The sequence below is a fragment of the Vespa velutina genome, chromosome 6 (genome assembly GCF_912470025.1).
Source record: "Vespa velutina chromosome 6, iVesVel2.1, whole genome shotgun sequence".
Lineage (NCBI taxonomy): Eukaryota > Metazoa > Arthropoda > Insecta > Hymenoptera > Vespidae > Vespa > Vespa velutina.
Window position 1 is genome coordinate 8,855,442 of NC_062193.1, and position 19,714 is coordinate 8,875,155.

Consider the following 19,714-nt stretch of genomic DNA (forward strand, 5'->3'; position numbering starts at 1 on the left):
GGAAGCAGCAGTAGCAACAACGCACACAGTAACACAGCTTAGTTTATTTCGACGTTCCCTTTGATTTAATTGATAGTAATGGATATAGGGGCTCTATCCGGCGATCCGGGTGGTCCTGTCAAAAGATTTTCTTCGATTATGACGTACGACGCTTAACGCTTTGATTTGGCCCTCTTTCTTGTTAGTTCTTTTTTTTTTCTTTTTTATTTTTTCTTTCTTATTTTTTAAAGATCCTCAAAGTTTTCCCTCACCGAACCCCCTTTTATTTCTTTTGAGAATGTTAAAGCGATATCAAGTTAGCCGGATACTATCGCACAGAAAGCGAACTAACGAAGGCCAAATAGGCGAAGTAAATTAGATGTACGGTTTAATTGTATCGGGATTAAAAATTACATAGAAGGTTCCGAATAATAGGCATGGGCACGACCTTAATCGAGTGCACCTCGTTTAAACCCTGGTTCCATTTATATAAACACACTTTCGCAATTACCGTTAATCGTTCCTGAAAGCATACGTCGAGGAAAAAAAAGGTGGTGAGTACGACGTGCGAATCGCATACATACTATGTATTCTTACCTATATGTACATATACCTATATACATATACCTATATATATATATATATATATATATATATACACGTGTGTGTATATATAGGATCAAGAAGGAGCCTTAATGCTGATCACGTTCCAAGAAATATTTACCTGAATTCCTGGCCTCTAATTGTGAGTGCCAGTCGAATCACCCACGGTAAATCGATCTGGCAGTTAAGTACTTTGCGTTAGCCCAATCACGGCTCGTTTCCGGTGAAAACGACGTGGTAATAGGTTTGCCAAAGTCCATTTTAACGACCGACAAATAAATTTGTCTCTCGGCTCTTTAAACGCGCGTAAGCGATCGCGCGAAAAGACTTGGAAGCCCTTTTGGACTTCGTCTTGGATCTTCTCCTTTTTTTTTCTTATATATATATATATTTTTTTTTTTTATTTTTTCCTTTCTTTTTCTTCCGCGAAAGTCAAGGAGAAAGAAAGAAAAGAAAAAGAAAAAAGAAAAAAGGAAAAGAAGAAAAATGACAAAAATTCTCGAGAAGAATTTTAATTTTAATGGATATTTCGCGTAAAGGTGTACCATTAAAAAGAAAAAAGAAAAAAAAAAAAAAAAGAAAAAAGGGACTCTTGCAAGGACTATTTGGTCCATTAGTCAAAAATTTATGCTCGTTGCAATAGCTATTGAAAGAAATTAGCTTTTTTTTTTTTTTTTTTTTTTCAAAGAATAGAAATATAATAGAAGGGACATCTGCCGCGATCGTTTGAAAAATTCTTCATAGTAGATTGAATGAGAAGGAACAAAACCGATATATATATATATATATATATATATATATATATATATATAAACATGTGTGTGTGTGTGTGTGTGTATAAGGACAGAAGTACGAAGAGAAACGAAGGACGGCGAAGCAAATCGTGGACCGCTTCAGGTACCTATATCAAAAGCGTGACGATTAGAGACGGATTCGAAGCGAGGAAGGGAAGCAAGCAAAAGAAAGAGGGTCCTGTCGAAGAGAATCTAAGAAAAGCGGAAAAATAAGAAGAGGAAGATGATGAAGAAGAAGAAGAAGAAGAAGAGGAGGAAGAAGAAGAAGAAGAAGAAGAAGAAGAGGAAAAGAAAAAAAGAAGAAGAAAAAGAGGAGGAAAGAGATGAAGCGGAGCTCGTTCGAAAGGAACGGAGTAAACACGCGTGACGTCCCTTCGAAATCGGTCTACGAAAAAGATCAACGCTCCTTTTACTCCGACCACTATGGTTTTCGGAGGAATCTTTTACGATGAAACGTATCTACTTACATTTCTTTCTCTATCTCTTTCTCTCTCTCTCTCTCTCTCTCTCTCTCTATTCAATATCTCGTACGAACCTTTTGAAGATTTCTATTGCACGGCTTTTTTTCCCCTCCTCGCTCTCCCTCCCGCCCCCTCCTATCCACATTGCCTTTTTCCATTTTATCTTTACATTCGAATTTTGTATCCTTTTTCAATTAATTTTTGGAAAATATAAATTCTCTATCAACAATCATGTATTTGTTCTCCATCTATATCTATCGTCGAATGCGTATTGTTATCATCGACGTTATTATAATACTCATCGAGACAATAAGCAAATTTACAAACGCGACCACGATGAATATGTATTCATAGTTATTGTACTATTCGTAAAAGGGGATGTTTGTTAATATTACATTCGTTAAATTTCTAGGAGCAAACGTCATCGGGTTTTGTTGTTTCGAATCGTTAGACGAGCATCGTTAACATCGTTGAAATCCTTTAACATCCTTTAAAATCTTATATTATCATGGTAGAATGAAAAGCTTTAAAGTCCAAGAAGACGCGAAGCGCGCGTTCCAAGTTGACATAAAAGCCGTTCCTTCGACTTTACTCTTTCCGTAAAGATGATGGGAGGGCTAGAGAGAGAGAGAGGGGGGGGGTTGGGGATAAGTAGAGGTAAAGAGAGAGAAAGAGAGAGAGGTACACTCTCGGAATAGCAAATCGCATTATTCGCCGACGCGCACAATGCTTCTATAAATAACAGTTATTACGTCGGAAAGTATCGGTGAGCTTAGATTAAGCCGCGCATGCGTGCTAAAATCCCAATGAGAGAGGGGAAACATAATGTATTTTAAGATGGAAAAAAGAAATTTACGAATAAAATACATAACGAACGCAATAAAATCAATTATTTTCTAACGTTAAGCTATATCTTTCGTTCTATCTAACGATAATCGAATATAATAAATGTATTGAAATGTTATTATATATAACAATAAAGATATTTGATTAAGATTGGCAAAATTTTGCTTTAAAAAAGATGAAATTCCATTGGACGAGAGAGAAGGATAGAAAAGGAAGTGTCTCGAAGGACTTGGTAAAAACTCGTGACGTTCCTGCGATCTAGCTAGCTATATAGGATGCTGGACCACCCGCACGCAAGCTGCGCGTCACCTTCCTTTCTTTTGCCCTCCTCCTCTGCCACTTCACCGACCGCACTCTCTCTCTCTCTCTCTCTCTCTCTCTCTCTTTCTCTTTTTCTTTCTGTCTCTCAGTCAACCATCTCCTCCACCTTCTTCTCTTCCTTCTTCTTCTCTTTATGGTTTCGAGAATGGAAGTTCGCGCGGATTTACGAGTTTTAAAGGACTTTTGCGAACGACATAGGTCTCTCTCTCTCTCTCTCTCTTTCTTTTCTCTATCTGTATTTTATTTCGACACGATTGAACTCTGACCTTACCTAGATATTTTAATTTCTAATGCAATATTAGACTACGAAAGAAAAAAAATGAATAAAAAAGAGAGAGAGAGAGAGAGAGAGTGATGAGAAAGGAAGAAATTCGTCGAATAAATTTTTCGTGTGGAATCGTGTCTGTGCATAAAAAATATAGGTATCGATACAAGTGCCACGCTCGCGAGCACGGCAAACTCTCCGGGGATGCAAACGAATTTGTTTGCTTTATTTATCGCGAATAGCCGACAAACGCGATAGCACATTTGGGAACGCTGCGCGGTCGAAAATTCGACGTGCTTGATCGATCCTTTCGAAGATCATGTTTTATCACATTCACCATCTTTATTTACGCCAACGTCTATTTCGCTTTTCTAAAAACAATCAGAACGGATAGAACGAGAATTATGTCATATATATATATATATAAAACAATAACAATATTAATAATAAATAAACGAAGTGGAAAAAAGGGATATATAAAAAAAAAAAAAAAAGAAAAGAACTAAGAAAGTTCTTCGAAATCACATCTCCCGAATGGAAAATCGGGTAAACGTGAACTTTCATTTCACGCCTGGCCAGACAACATGTACGACGACGTCCGTGCTACAGCTGTTTTTGACAAATCCACTAATCGTATTTCATCCCTCTCTCTTTCTCTCTCGCTCTCCCTTTTGGGATCGCTAGTGCTTTTCGAACGGTCGTCGGATACGATGAATTCGTTCGGAAAAAAATAAAAAAAAAATTAAAAAAAGAAAAATAAAATAAAAGAAAAATGAAGAAAAAGAAAAAACGATTGCCCTTACAAGTTTCTCCCTTTGCGAATATCTATCCATGGTTGGAGTACGTTTTATTTATATTAATGACAAATACGTAGAAATTTCAACTTCATCGAGAAACGTGCGAAGATAAAAGTATTGCTATAGAGCGAGTATGTGCGTACGCGAATGAATGCGAAAGAGAGAGAGAAGGAGAGAGAGAGAGAGAGAGAGAGAGAAAAGAGGAAAGAGAGGATGGTGGGGAGAGAAAGAGCGAAAGAGACACCCACGTTGACTGCGTTAATATTCCCTAAGAAGGAAACTTTCCGAAAGGGACAAGGACTACCGGCGCGCCGGTAGTCCTTTGTTAAGATTTAGCTCGCGGGTGGAATACACCGCGTGATAAATTTCGATTACGTGGTCGAAGACCTCGAGACGCTACAACACAGGATGGCAGCAAGCCTGGACTACTACTGTTAAAGGTAGGTAGCAGGACGTATATATGTATGTAATGTATATATATATATATATATATATATATATATATATATATATATATATGTATGTATAAATGTATAGAGTAACAGAGAGGGAGGGAGAGAGAGAAAGAGAGAGAAGAATAAGGATAGGATAGAAGGGTTTGGATAGGTGTTTCTGGCAAACCCAGAGGAATAATTAGGATCGCAGGAAAGAAAATGTCTAAGCCCGTCACGTAAGCTCGCGCATTTTCAAAGGATACCACGGGAAACGTATTCACAGTTGGGGTGGTCCGAACGTGCGGTAAGAGTCAAAAGACATTAACGACAAAAGCGACCAAAGGGAAAAAGGATTCTCTCCTCTCTATGACAAAGCCGCGAAACGTCTTTCCGCTTACAATTAGAAAGCGGATTAGTATAATGAGATTTTCTTTCTTCCTTTCTACCTATCGTTCTTTTTTTCTCTTTCTTTTTTTTCTTTTTTTTTTTCTTTTTTTTTTTTTTTGTTTTCTTTTTTTCTTTCATCATCCTTCGTCTTCTTTCTCTTCTCGTCCTAGAGAGAACAGAAGACACTGCCCGCGAATATTTCGAATCCTCGTTCTGACTAATCCAGTTGTTCTTTACGTTGTGTCGTTGCGATATGTGCTACGTTGTTTTTTCTTTTCTTCTTTCTTTTAAAAGAAAAAAAGAAAAAGAAAAAATATGACCCCTTCGCGCGTATCCCACGTCCGTGATTATTAGAAATATTTCTTGTCCAAGCGAACTCGTCCTCTCCACGTGAGCCTTCGTTATCGTTCGTCTCTCCTTTACGTTTCCCCCCTTATACGAAGGGAAGAAATTTTTGGCCAAGAGGAAGGAAACTAACTCTAACTTCCCTTTCTCTTTCTCTCTCTCTCTCTCTCTCTCTCTCTCTCTCTCTCTCTCTCTTCTTCACGTGTCGTTGGGTATCCTTCATTAGCATAGCTTTGTATTAACGCGCTTTACATCTTTCGTCCTAACATTAAATAAGATTAGCTACGAGATTAGCTACGATATTAGGATCTACTACCTTTCCTTTTACCCAAAGGAACGTCCTTGAATTATACAATTTCTAATTATTTAAACTAATTCCTCTTTGTTTTCTTTTCTTTATATATATTTATATATACTTAATCTTTCTTGAGTATAGTAAGAAAAGACGTAAGACGCACGATGAGAACTAAGAAAAGATTGGCGGTAAGTTTAAATATTCAACGTATCGTCTTCAGGGAAATTTACTTCTCAAGTAATAATTTAAAATATCCTTACGAGAACAAAGAAGGACGTCTTGAGTTTTAACCATGTAGTACGAACTAGCCGTTTCGTGAGGCCTGCCGTAAGGTAAGAAAACGCGAGCGTATGAAATAATGAAGCAATTAAATGGGTAACGATGCGATCCGGTTTCTGGCTATACGATTTACGAATCGCTAAAGTTTTCTTTATTTTTGTATTCGTATAAGAGCGTACTCGGAAAGAGAGAAAAAGAAAGAGAGAGAGAGAGAGAGAGAGAGAGAGAGAGAGAGAGAGAGAGAAAGGGGGAAGATAATACCGGGGAGGTTGGCCGATGATGATGCTCGTGCATCGTGGTTACGTGCTCTAAGAGAAAGAAAGAGATAGAAAAAGAGAGAGAGAAAGAGAGAGAGAGAGAGAGAGAGAGAGAGAGAGAGAGAGAGAGGGAGGGAGTAAAGAAAGATGGTGATCGCTAAAATCATTTTCCCTTCACTCTTCGAGGGAGCTATTCAACTTTCAGTAACTCTAGCCGGTAACAGCAATTTCCACTATGGCTCTTCTCTCAACAAATCTTTTTTTTTTTTCTTTTTTTATTTTTTCTGTCCCTTTTTTCCTTAGATCCGGTACCAACCACGGTGATCTACAAGTATCCCCGCCAAGTTCGCCGTAGGACATCGTTACGTTAAAACGTGACGATCCTGGGAACGAGTATTTTACTCCTTCGACAACGTGTAACTATCTACCTACCTATAAGCTAAAAGGAGGCGTTCGGAAAATATGTCTGGATCTAAAAAAAGGTCGAAAAATTTTGATCAACGTATCAACAGGAAAAATCCTTGGATTAAAAGAAAATATAATATATAACGTTTCTATCCACTTATCGAAACTCTGGTCGTAGTAGATTCGATTCGAATCGAGGAGAAAAGAGGATCCCTTTTTACAACGAGAATCCCTTTGAAAAGTGCATAGAATCTCTTCGTCTCTCTCTCTCTCTCTTTCTCTCACTCTAATGTGGTTTTGGGGTACCACACATTTATCATGAACTTCACTCTCTCTCTCTCTCTCTCTCTCTCTCTGGATGGACGAGTAGGAATACGCTGTCGAGATATGGAGCAGCGGTTTTAATCCAGGTCCTAAGCACACACGCGTCACAATGTGTCCCAAGGATCAAATACGGATTTGGCCCCGTTCAAAGTCGATACGATAGTGTATACCCTATATATCCAGATATATATATATATATATATGTGTGTGTATATGTATCTGTTCTGTATCATATATATATATATATATATATATATATATATATATATATATATATATATCTGTATCTGTATTATGTTGGATATGCAGGTTTCTAGGTTGCGTCCAAGTGGATTCAGACCTTGGGAATTCTCGGTATGGAATATAACGAGACAGAAGAGGTAAAAGAGAGCAACAAACTCCTGGACGAAAAATCTTCTCTAAACTTTTCTCCAAATAATTGGCTACGTCACCGTTGATTAAAAAGACCGATAGCCTTTGTAGAACAGAAGGTGGAGAATGTGTGTATATGTGTGTGTGTGTGTGTGTATGGAGGGGGGAAAATTTTCATGAATCTCAACAAAGACGTCGGAGATATAAAGGGAAAGAATGGTGAGGTGAAGAGAGTAAAAGAAAACAATATATATATATATATAAATACCATGGATTGTGCGGAAATTTTTCCATGAAGGATAGATCGAAGGGATCGAAGGTAAGAGATCTTCGGTTCAATCGAATGTCCCTGAAAAAAAGAGAGAGAGAGAGAGAGAGAGATAGGAAAGAAATGATCGTGACGAGAGGCAAAGTGAACAGGGAAAAGAGGCAAATCTACTTCGAGACGTCTAGTCGAACATGTACATAGATAGATAATACGCGGTAGATATGTATTAAGAGATATAAGTACAAACGTTGATAGGAAGGCGTATTCGATGAGGAGTTCTTGAACTATGTCGAGCGTTGAAAAAAAAAGGAGAGAAAGAAAAGGAGGAGGTGGGTGGGAGGTAATCTGGAGGGGGAGAGGAAGACAGAGAGAAAGAGAGAGAAAGAGAGACAGATAGAGGGAAGGGTTCGGTTAAAAGGGCGACCCGAGCGAAAGAAGGGAAGGGCCAGAGTCGTTAGCTTGCCCGAGGCCATGGACGCCATATTTTATTACTTAAACGGCATGCCGGGTAGGTTGGTTTGTTGGTTAAACAAGGAATTAATGCCGCGGTAATCTGTCATTATGGATACTCGTGCACGAGGATCCACGGTTGCATGCTTCGTCTCTTTCTTTCTCTGTTTTACACACCCACACACACACACATTCTTTGTTAACATGCAATTCTCTCTCTTTCTCTTTCGCACGTTCATCTCGTATCTCTCTATGCCGATAACTTCCGATTGGTTCGTTAAAAAGACGAAGAGTAAAGGAGAGAAAACGACCGAAGAAGACTCCTACCTTCGATTTTTCGTACGTGTTGGTTAGTTTACGTTCGCGTTAATATACACTGATATATGTGTATATATCTATATATATATATGTGTATATATATATATATATACATACATGTCAATATATGTATGTAGGAGCAGGGTATGTCATTTGTGCACGATGCCATCGGCGATCCATCATCGAAAATGGCAGGGATGAATAATGGACGAATCAATGTTGAGTTTGCAATCCTTTGGCCTCCTCTCTTTTTCGCTTTCTTTCTTTCTTTCTTTCTTTCATTTTTTTACGTGCGAAAAAGATAGTGTGTGTGTGTGAGAGAGAGAGAGAGAGAGAGAGAGAGAGAGAGAGGGAGAGAGAGAGGATGATATTCGTATATACGTATACGAATATCATCCTCTCTATGACGTTCCTTTCGAAATTTATATTGCCTGCTATGACGACTATGACGAGGTAAATTGAGAAGTCCCTAAGTAAAGGAAAGATTCGTCGTGCTCTCCTCATTTTTTTTTTTTCTTGATGCAACCAGGAGGGTTGGATTTTGTTTATCACGATTTTTAAAAGAGAATACGATATATACGTACACACACACACACACACACATACATGTATATACATACATATACATGTACATGAGGTATACCGTAGGAAAAAGAAATCTACGGAGTTTTCCGTATTGGGGCATATCGAAATATATTTTTATAGTCTCTTTGATCGAAAATGGGATAAAAAGGAGTGGAAAGGAAAACGATGTAAAGAATGCAAGGGTTAAAGATTAAAGATTAAAGAAAGATTATCTTAATTTTTTTTTCACTCTCTTTTTCTTCTTTTTCCTTTCTTTCTTTCGTTTTTTTCTTTTTTTTTTTTTATCTATTTCAAAGGGAAAAAACATCGACGAGCGTTCTTTTTGAATTTGTAACTTGATCAATCGTAAGATGACTCGTTAAATGAAAGTTAGAACATTCTCAGGTATTTCTACGATGGACGCGTAGTGTAACTGAAATTATAAGTCCACGCGAGTTACACGCGAGGTATATCGGCTTGGTTCTTGTACGTCGGTGTATATCTATAATTTAATCGGTAATCCTTATGCCTGAAAAAGAGAGAGAGAGGGAGAGAGGGAGAGGGAGAGAGAGAGAGAGAGATTTAGAAACTCTTGAGAACGTAGGAGAACATAGTGCACTTAACGACATTCGAGAACTCCTTTACGGCGAAGCAAGCAAGGGGGCGTAAACTTTTGACCTGTTATGCTTATCGAAGCATATCTGATACTGTCCACCACATAGTCGTGTGCTTCTCAGCACTCGTACTTTGGCTTTCCATCGAACCCAACGCTCACGCCCAGTTCCTGTTCGTCCTTCTTCCTTCTCCTCCTCCTCCTTCTCCTCCTCCTCCTCCTCCTCATCCTTCTCCTTCGCATCCTCCCACTCCTCTTCCTTTTCATAACTGTTCAAAAAGAAGGAAGAAATTCGACTCGATTCAGATCGCGTATCTTTTGTTGTTGAAAGTAAAAATAATAATAATTATAAAGATACAATCGAGAAGGAGAAGTCGATTCCTTTGATTAAAGTCGAATCACTTCCTGGTTTATGGTGAATACACGCTATAAAAAATGTTTTGGAAAGTCAAATAGTAGGCTCGGACCTTCTTAAAAAACGATGCAATTCTCCTTAAATTTTTAATTTGTACCGTGAGAAGATTTGTTTAAGTAACGCGTGTATATATACGTACATGGTACATGTATATATATACAAGTATACATAGATATCGATGTTTTTAACCCTCTGTGGTTCCAACATATAAAACCTTCGTTACAATCAAGGGTGACTATCTTTTACCCGCATGGACGTGCCTTTCTCGATACGCTCTTAGTAATAATAATACACCCAGAGAGCCTTTCGATTTTTATCGAAGTGGAACGAGGAAGACGCGTACGCTTACGTCTACCATGTGGTTTCTGTATAATCGTGTCCGAAAATATTCGACTGAAAAATCTTCTCGATTTATCGATATTCGGTACTAACGAGTATACATAATCGATTGGGTATATATACAATGTATATACGGGTGAGATATATATATATATATATACATATATAAAGCTTGTTATAGAGAATCACCATTTAAGATCGATAAAATCAGGATGATATCGTTGATGGCCTTTTGACGATAAAACCAATGACGAAAACGGAGAAGAGAAGGGTGACAGAAAAGAAAGAAGAAACAAAGAAAAAAGAAAGAAAAGAAAGAGAAAGAAAAAAAATCCTTGTATCACGGAGGCAAAACGAAGGGAGAAAAGAACAAGGGACAACGGAGATAGAAGGAACACAAGTAAATAAGTAAGTATGTATGTATGTATTTATGTATATATGTATGTATGACGAAGGTGGTCGGATCGAGAGCAGACAATTTAATTGTTCGAACTTAAATGGAGAACAGCTGCCTTTTCTCCCGCCTAACAAGCCGATAATAACCCGCTTCTAAGGTCTTCTCATCTTCTTTTCCGATCTATCTTTTTCTTCTATAACGAGAGAGAGAGAGAGAGAGAGAGAGAGAGAGAGAGAGAGAGAGAAAGAGAAAGAAAGAAGTTTGACCATGACGCCCATAACATCGATGTTACCTTGGATTTATAAACGAGGGCCTATCCGTGAAACAGCAGGTGCTTCCGTTGCTTCGGACATCGAACGAAATAAGGATGAGAAGAAAGCATAAGCGCGCGTGCGTGCGAGAAAGAGAGAGAGAGAGAGAGAGAGAACAATAAAAATAGAAAAAAGAAATAGAATCATTCTCTTCCTCTCGTCCTAATTCCATCTTAATCGGGGGCTCGGTTCGTCTTTTTCTTTTTTTTTCCTTCCTCTTTTTTTTCTTCTTTTTTTATTCTCGTGCCACGCCAAGGGGTAGGGCTCAATTTCCGACGGAGAGAGAGAAAGAGAGAGAGAGAGAGAGAGAGAGAGAGAAAAAGAAAGAAAGAAAGAAAAAAAGAAGCTCGTGCCATGTTAAATATCAACGTTTGATGGGCTTTATAAGGGTGCCTATCATTATTAAATTTCTATATAGTACGAAACTAAGCCTAATCATTATTGCGAATAACATTTCGGACGAAATCCAATCGTGTTTTTTCGTCGTTCGCATTTCAATGCGATTAGATGAAATTAAATGGCAACCGGCAACCGATAACCAGCAACCAGCAATCGGGTTCTTCAATAGATATATATATATATATATACATATATATATACCCGTGTATATATACATCTATAGATATATCTATAGGTATATAAAAGTTAGTAAGGTTCATAAAAAACTAGTATTCTCGAAAGGAAATCTTTCTCTCTCTCTCTCTCTCCCTCTCTTTCTCTCTCTCCCTCACTGTCTCTGGGCAATTCTTCTCGTAGTTTCTCAGTATCGCGAACGCACCAAGAAACGACGAAGGTTTAAAAGCCTTCGACTCGGAATACATCGTTGGAGGACTCTCTCCTCTATCATAGTAAAAGCAAGACAGAGCGCGACACGATAAAGCAAGAAACGAAATGTAGAATTATCAGAAGAAAGAGAGAGAGAGAGAGAGAGAGAGAGAGAGAGAGAGAGAGAGAGAGGGAAACAAAAAGAGATAAAGAGTAAGAGAAATAGAACGATCTAGTCGATGGATAAGAGAGCTTGACTAGAACGAATTCGCGTATAGAGTACAAAGGGTATCCCTTTGTGCTTCCTTTACTAGCGAATTGCATTAAAACTTATGTTCTCTTAAAGAAAGAAAAAAGTGGTAGTGGTGGTGGTAGGAGGACGTTGAACGGGGACGGGGGAACAAGGGATGTATGAAAGAAAGAAATAGAACGAATGAAAAATAATCAGTCATAGAAAACGAAGACAAGAGAGATCGGAATAGAAAGAGAGAGAGAGAGAGAGAAAGAGTGGAGTAGGTTAGAAGCCTTAACAATTTGATATTCGATCGATAACGTCCTGATATCGGTCAGGGACATTTTACGAGGAATCCCTATATGTTGAAAACTGAAAAAAAAGAAAAAAAAATAGAGAGGAAAAGAAAGAGTGGGAGATATATATATATATATATATAGAGAGAGAGAGAGAGAGAGAGAGAAATAGTAAAACTCATTTGTGTCTACTTTATACTCTACGCTTGACACGAAGTAGAAGAGAACTAGCCAAACTTCACTTTTCTTTTCCAAACCTTTGAAAATCGCAAAAAGCCTTCTATATTTCTTTTTTTCTTTTTTTATTTTCTCTCTTTTTCTTTCTCTTTCTATCGTGCTCTATTTAACATAGAACTGCTACGGGATATTTTAACTTCTTCCTTATCTAAAGACCGTTCGAAAATCGACGAAAGGCATCACATCTCGTTTCACTATGTCTCCTCTTTCTCTCTCTCTCTCTCTCTCTCTCTCTCTCTCTCTCTCTCTTTGTCTCTATCTCTCTCTTTCTCCCTTCTTTCGTTTTCTCGTCGAGAGGAGGTAGTTCTTTTCGTTCTTTGATATTCTTCGAGGCTTTTTAGTCGTTGAAATTAATGAAAATGAAGCGGAACGCGAATAAAGCGCAGTTTGTATGATCTCTTTTGTTTCGTAGAACGTGTGTGTGTGTGTGTGTGTAAGAGAGATAGCTCTTTTTACTAATACGAGAAATATGATAAATGTCAAACGACCATGAAAATATACATCTTTTGAAGGACGTAAAGGTCGTTAAAAATCAAAGTGAAATCTCATTAAATAATGGAATAGATAATATAATCTTAAATAATAGAATAAATAATAGAATAGATATAGGATACTTATACGGTTTTCGAAGATATTACAATATTTCTTGTAAATATATTTTTAATAGTTTCGACGAGAATAATAGATGAAATACTATATCGTAATAGGAAAACTGAAGAATCTCATAGTTCCCTCTTACATATCTCGTTGCGCAGGCAACGAGAGTCACTCTTGAAAGGATCAATATCTTGAAAAATCCTTATCGTACTTACTTCGTTTACACGAGTAATAAGCCACTCGAGAATTTCATGTAGTTTTCCTACTAAGGGTTATATGTGGATCATCGAAAAATAATGTAAGTACTTATATACAAATATTTACTCATATTCAACATATATATATATATATATGTAGGTATATACTCGACTAAAAGAGAAGATACAGAAACGATGGACATGCCCTTGCATACATACATACATACATGCATACATGCATACATACATACATATATGTATATATATATATATACAAAATATATCTATATATAATAATGTACTGGAAGAGATCGTTTTCTCGGGGCGCAGCATTAATAGTACTTATCTTCCGCACGGTACACCACATGGTAATTATCGTCCAATCTTGGTCGAAGGACCACCAGCCTTTCACGATATAATTCTTCTGAGTTTGCTACTTAAAAGCGTGCGTCTCTTCTTTCCTTTCTCTCTCTTTTTCTCTCTCTTTCATCCTCCTTCGAAAAGGCGCGTATACCGTACGGGATTTAAATTTAATTTAGCGTTTTCACGTTCCGTCACGATAACGAGCACTTGACAGCCGATTATAATAATTATCGTAGGAAAAAAAGGGATACATATTCCTCGTTGCTATCCTGTACGAACTATGGTGATTTGTGAAAGGAGTCGTAAACTCGTGATCTCGATTAACCCGTCAACTCGGTCCAGACTTTCATCCCTTTTTTTCTTCTCTCTCTCTCTCTCTCTCTTCATTTTCTTTTTTATTCCGTGGCTATAACGTTCGATACAAAATGTGTACGATGTTCGTCGATAGTTCGATCGTAAATTTTTGCCATGATCCCTCGCAGCCGACCGTGAAAACTACTCTGTCCTAACCACCTTGACTAGCTGTAAATCTATAGAAAAAAAAGGAAAAAAAAAGCAGACGATTATTTCTCTTAAAATTATAAACATAAAAAAAATCATAAATCACGAAGAACGATGGTTCCGTTCATTGATTTTGATCAAATGGAAAAAATGGAAAACAATCCATCATAAACGTAGAGAAAGAGATAGAGAGAGAGAGAGAGAGAGGGAGAGAGAGAGAGAGAGAGAGAGAGAGAGAGAGAGAGAGAGATAGAGAGAGAGAGAGAGAGAGAGAAAGAGAGAGAGAGAGAAAAGAATCGGATCGTAAAAGTCGACATTGTCAAATTTTAATCTCGTTAACGAATGTACAAGAGCTTTACGAGGTTCAAGGTAAACAAGTACACGTTGAAAATTAAGGATCCAGGCACACGTACCTATTTTGACCGAGGCGAACATTTACGATGAGATTACACACACACACATATATTGTGTACGCGCATCCACGTACACACGCATACATATTGTCCTATTTAAATATCGCAGGGAAAAAGGCATAATTGCAAAAGAATTAGACACTCTGGTAAAAGAAATTTATTGTAAAGAAACTTGGAAAGGAGATAAAAGGAAAAAAAGTACAAGGAAAGGACGAAACAATATTTATGACACGGCAACATGGAGAAATAGTATAATAAGTAAATATTTTTAAAAGTCCAAGGAAAGAAAGGCAAAAAGTAAAGATTAGGAGGAAGGAAAGGCAAAAAAAAGAGAGAGAGAAAAAAAAAGAAAAAAGATATTGAGGAAGCACGGAAAAGGTTGTCTGTCTGGCACCTGCCCGTCGAGGAAACTCGACGATAGCTTCCGAAGTTAAACTTCGCGAAGCAATAATAACAAGGAGAAAGATGAAAGTATCCTTATGGCAAAGCTAATAGGTTATTTATTGCTTGTTTAGGACGAGGAACGTGTTCATATCCGGAGAAAAAGAAAGCCTGGCCTTTCGACGATCCATAGAAAAGGTCCTTTAGCTTTTACGAGAGGGCATTAACCGAAAATGAATGTCTCATGCGACTTCGTTATGACTTTTACTAATAGTTTATCTTCGGATCGTCCCTTTCTAAACGATTAAGTCGTCAAAGGAATTTTCTTACATTTACTAAGAGCACTCTTCTTCGAGAAATGAGATACGGATAATAACGTAATCGATGCGCGTTTGCGAAAGCGAAAACGAGGAAAAATGAGAAAATTATCAGAGAAATTTGAGAAACGCATTTGTTACGACACGGTGATAATGGTTAATTAATGGTTGAAAATTTGGTAGAAAATATTTCGACGATATTTTTTTCAGTTTTTTTTTTCTTTCTTTTTTTTCTTTTTTTTTTCTTTTTTTTTCTTTTTTTTTCTTTTTTTTTCTTTTTTTTTTAAGAACGAACAATCAGAAGGAGCGACGCGTTTTTACGGCTGGGAAGATAAGATCGAGATGAAAAAAGAAGGAAGGCGTAAAGACGGGGATAAGATCCTAGAAGCTGGCAGATGTCAACGATGTCCTTGACGGGAGGTATAAGGAACCGAAGGAAAGCGAGGAGGAGAGTAGAGTATGCCGGTGTACTTGCTAACACGAACGACTGTGACTGCTGACAAACCGAGGAGGATGTGAACTGCCACTTCACCGGATTCGGACGACAAAAGAGAGAGAGAGAGAGAGAGAGAGAGAGAGAGAGAGAGAGAGAGAGAGAGACAGAAAGCGTTGAAAGCTCTTGAGAAGAGCTTCGTCGCGACAAAGTTTTTTCGTTAAGGACTTACGTAAGACATTCTTTTTTTTCTTTTTCCTTCGAACTTTCTATTATTAATTTATAATGAATATTATTTACGATCGATCGAAAGAGTAATTCTAAGAGAGATTAAGGGAACGCGACGGGAAAGTAGATACGCGTTTATCTTTTTAAAGCATTGTCATTCTGAATCAGCGTGTATTTCAAGGTAGACAGTTTTATGGGGTTTTCGAGTAACTTGCTCGCTAGAAAGTATCGTATATGTACACGTATACGATATATATAGCTATATCTATATACATATATATATGTACATATATATATATACATATATATATATATATATATATATATATACACACACACATATATACACACACGTATACATGTATATATTTCGTAGGGTGATGGTTTCTTTTGGTTACACGAATAAATCATTCCGAGACACGACGGGCGCAGCGGATAACAATGTATAGTACGTAAGCTATACTTATTCACGACTCTTTATACGTTCTCGCGCGTTCGTGCCTCGCATAAGTTCCTCGAAGATTATAGATTATGGAACATTACGTTCTCGATAAAAGTTTCACTCTCACGCGTTGAAATATGAGCTCGAAAAAAGGAGGCCATCTAAATCTTTGTCGTTTTGACGTTAATCCACCTGTTCGAAGTGACGGCGATTAACATAGATGCATATTTCTCAACGAAGAAGAAAGACTAAGTAAGGTACGTCGTCATCATCGTCGTCATCGTCTCGTGTCATTTCTCTCTCTCTTTCTCTCTCTCTCTCTCTCTCTCTCTCTTTTTCTTCAAATTACGCATTTTAAACGTTACCTACCTAGATTAACTTTAATCCTCCGTCATCATAAAATAGAACGACCTACAAGCTAGGAGTATCTTCGCGCTCTAGTTATTTCGCTCTTTAACGTTGGTGGCTAAAGGAAGAAGAGAGAGAGAGAGAGAGAGAGAGGAGAAGAAGATCATAGACAAATAAGAGTTCTCGAGATTTTAACAAAACCTATTTGCGAGAGGAATAATGAGAAAAAGAGAGGGAGAAAAAAGAAAGAAGAAAAAGTAAAAGAAAAGAAAAGAAGAAAAAAAAAAAGAAGAAGAAGAAGGAAAAAGGTATCGTAAAATATCGATCTGAACGAGTGAATCGAGAGCTTTTTCTTCTTCCTCTTTTTCTTCGTAGAATAAAAAGAGATAAAGCAAGAGAGAGAGAGAGAGAGAGAGACAGAGAAAGAGATTCCAAGAGAAACGATAAGGATTCTCCAGGTTTTCTCTCCTTCTTCCGCTTTGCTCACAGGTACATCATCGTCTTTCTCTCTTTCTCTCCTGTCTTCGAGCCGGTCTTCTCCCTCAAGTGGGCCAATGTGGACGGGGCTTTGTGATGGCATAACGAGCGTGGAGAGCCTCTCCCATGCCCCGTGTAATCTGGTCTTCGGGTAATTGTACGTTATACGTCCGGAGAAGCTAGCGAGAGTTTGCGAAAAATCGCGGTTCATTCGGGTAGAGAGAAGCGTCCTCTTTCTCTCTCTCTCTCTCCCTCTCCCTCTCTTTCTCTTTCTCTCGTGATGCTGTACTTCGCAAGGAGTGGAGGAAAAAGAAGAAGAAGAAGAAGAAGAAGACGAAGACGAAGAAGAAGAAGAAGGAGGAGGAGGCGAAGTAAAGAGAGCAAAAGAGAACGATGAGAGATAGAGAGAGAGAGAGAGAGAGAGAGAAAGGTAAAAAGAGAAGGGGGTAGAGTGTGTGAGAATACTATCAGCAGAGTCTTCTCGGGGCCGAGGACCACACCGCGAGACCACCGTGCGTGTCTTCGGCCCTCTTCGTCGATACATTCGCGATCAAACATCGAACGAACGAACGAACGAACGAGTAAACGTTCTCCTCGCTTATTTCTAATCGCTTTTCCTCAACTATCCTGAAAGTTCTAACAATTCAAATGGTATTGTACTACGTTGGGAATCATTAGAAGAACATCATGAAAACACACGCATAAAATTCAAGATATTTCATTATCTCTCGTTCATTTGCTCCCTCGCTTACTTTCTCTCTCTCTCTCTCTCTCTCTCTCTCTCTCTCTCTCTCTCTCTCTTCGTTTAATTCGTTATTAAAAAAAAAAGAAAAAATAAAAAGGATGAGAAGAAAAAAAAAAAACAAGAAATATCATTCGACATCATTTTTTTGATTTTAATTCGACACGATCAGATTTCTAAATGTAACATTGCGTTACATTCTTAATTGATAATCCATTTCGTTCGATGGACAAATATATAGAAAGAGAGGAATAGAGAGAGAGAGAGAGAGAGAGAGAGAGAGAGAGAGAGAGAGAGAGAGAGAGAGAGAGAGAGAGGAAACGAATTCTCGTCTCGGTGATCCGGATAAACGTCATAAATTGTCGAAGAAGTGTCGCCCCGAGAACCGATCGAGCGATCACGATGTGATTCTTCCGCACGATCGCGATCAAATGAGAGATAAAAGTAAAGAAAAAGAAAACGAAAGAGAAATTGATTGTCCATTTTCTAGTTTTCCTTTCTTTTCCTTTTTTATGTTATTTTATTTTTTGTTTCTTTTTTTCTTTTCTTTTTTTTTTTCTTTTTTTTTTTTTCTTTTTAATAGATCAGCGCAATTTGAAACGTCAGTGTACTTTTCATCGGGAGATAAAACGATTTCGAATTGAATGAGGAATCGAATAAAACGAAAGACAATTCGTCTTCGTTGTTCGGATGGGATGTTAAATCCCGCGTCGTTTGTCTACAATGAAGAAGAAGAAGAAGAAGAAGAAGAAGAAGAAGAAGAAGAAGAAGAAGAAGGAAGAAGAACGTTCGTTATCCATCCATCGTATTCGTTAGAACGGAGGAAAAATTTGATGATAGGAGGGGATGGGGCGGTGTGGAAGAAAAAAAAAAAGGTAAAAGAGAGGAAAGTGAAAGAAAAAAGAAAAAACAAAAAAAAAAAAGAAAAAGAAATACCTCAAAAGAGAATGTTAACGAAACGAAGATGATCCAAAGATAGGAGATCGCATGGACTCGGGGGGTTGGGACTCGTTTTTCGGGTCTCGCATGGCAGAGCGACAAATCGCGGGAAACCACTTTTCGAGGGTGGTTTGTTACCGTTAGTTACCGGCTCACCTGCCGCTTAACGATGCGACGACAAGGTGGGAGAGTGAGGGTGGAGTGGAATGGAGTAGAATAGGAGGAACGAAGGGGTGCGAGAACGAACGTGTCTCTGGTTAACCGAACGTATCGGGATCTCTACTAGGGAACATTTTCATGCAACGTTGCTCTTTCACCGCAGGAACACCGATCGCTTCGTCATATGAGATATATATCACTTTCTCTCTTCTTTCACTCTCTCTCTCTCTTTCTTTAACACACGCTCTTCTGACTGTGAGTATCTTTCTTTCACTTGATATAAAATATATATATATATATATATACACATATAGAGTTAGCTTGGAAAAAGGGTTGTAAGTATCTTCCAAACGAGATGTCAATGATTTCCTATCTTCGAGCAGTAATCTAACCGAACCGACCGTGTCGATCTAAATATCACAATTTTTCGGATACCTGCGAAAATGGAAGAGAGAACGAGGGAATTGCGATAGACTGATGGCGATAAGAGTGAAAAGAGAGAGAGAGAGAGAGAGAGAAGTTACGCACGCAGGTGTGTCCCTTATCGAGTAGTTACGTGGTAGGGAAGGGTAGCGAGAGAAGGAAGGAAGGAAGGAAATAAGGAAGAGGAGATGCAAGAAGAAGAGACGGCTTCTCTCTCTCTCTCTCTCTCTCTGCCTTTCCTATACTCCTCCATATCCCTTTGTTCGACGCGTGGCAAGATAAATTCAGCTAATAAATGACCGGGGGCTATTTACCGTGGCGGTAGCGCCTCGTTATCCGACTCGTCGTACTCTCTCTCTCTCTCTCTCTCTCTCTCTCTCTCTCT

The 19,714-nt window shown here is 38.2% G+C and overlaps 1 protein-coding gene and 1 long non-coding RNA gene across 3 annotated transcripts in view; one reads left to right on the forward strand and one right to left on the reverse strand.

Moving 5' to 3' along the window:
• LOC124950186 overlaps window positions 1-19,714 on the reverse strand; it is an 88,685-nt gene that overhangs the window by 65,344 nt on the left and 3,627 nt on the right. The window lies entirely within an intron of this gene.
• Window positions 7,244-17,862, forward strand: LOC124950189. Its single transcript, XR_007101285.1, has 2 exons — window positions 7,244-10,244; window positions 10,313-17,862. It is a non-coding gene; the product is annotated as an uncharacterized LOC124950189 (long non-coding RNA).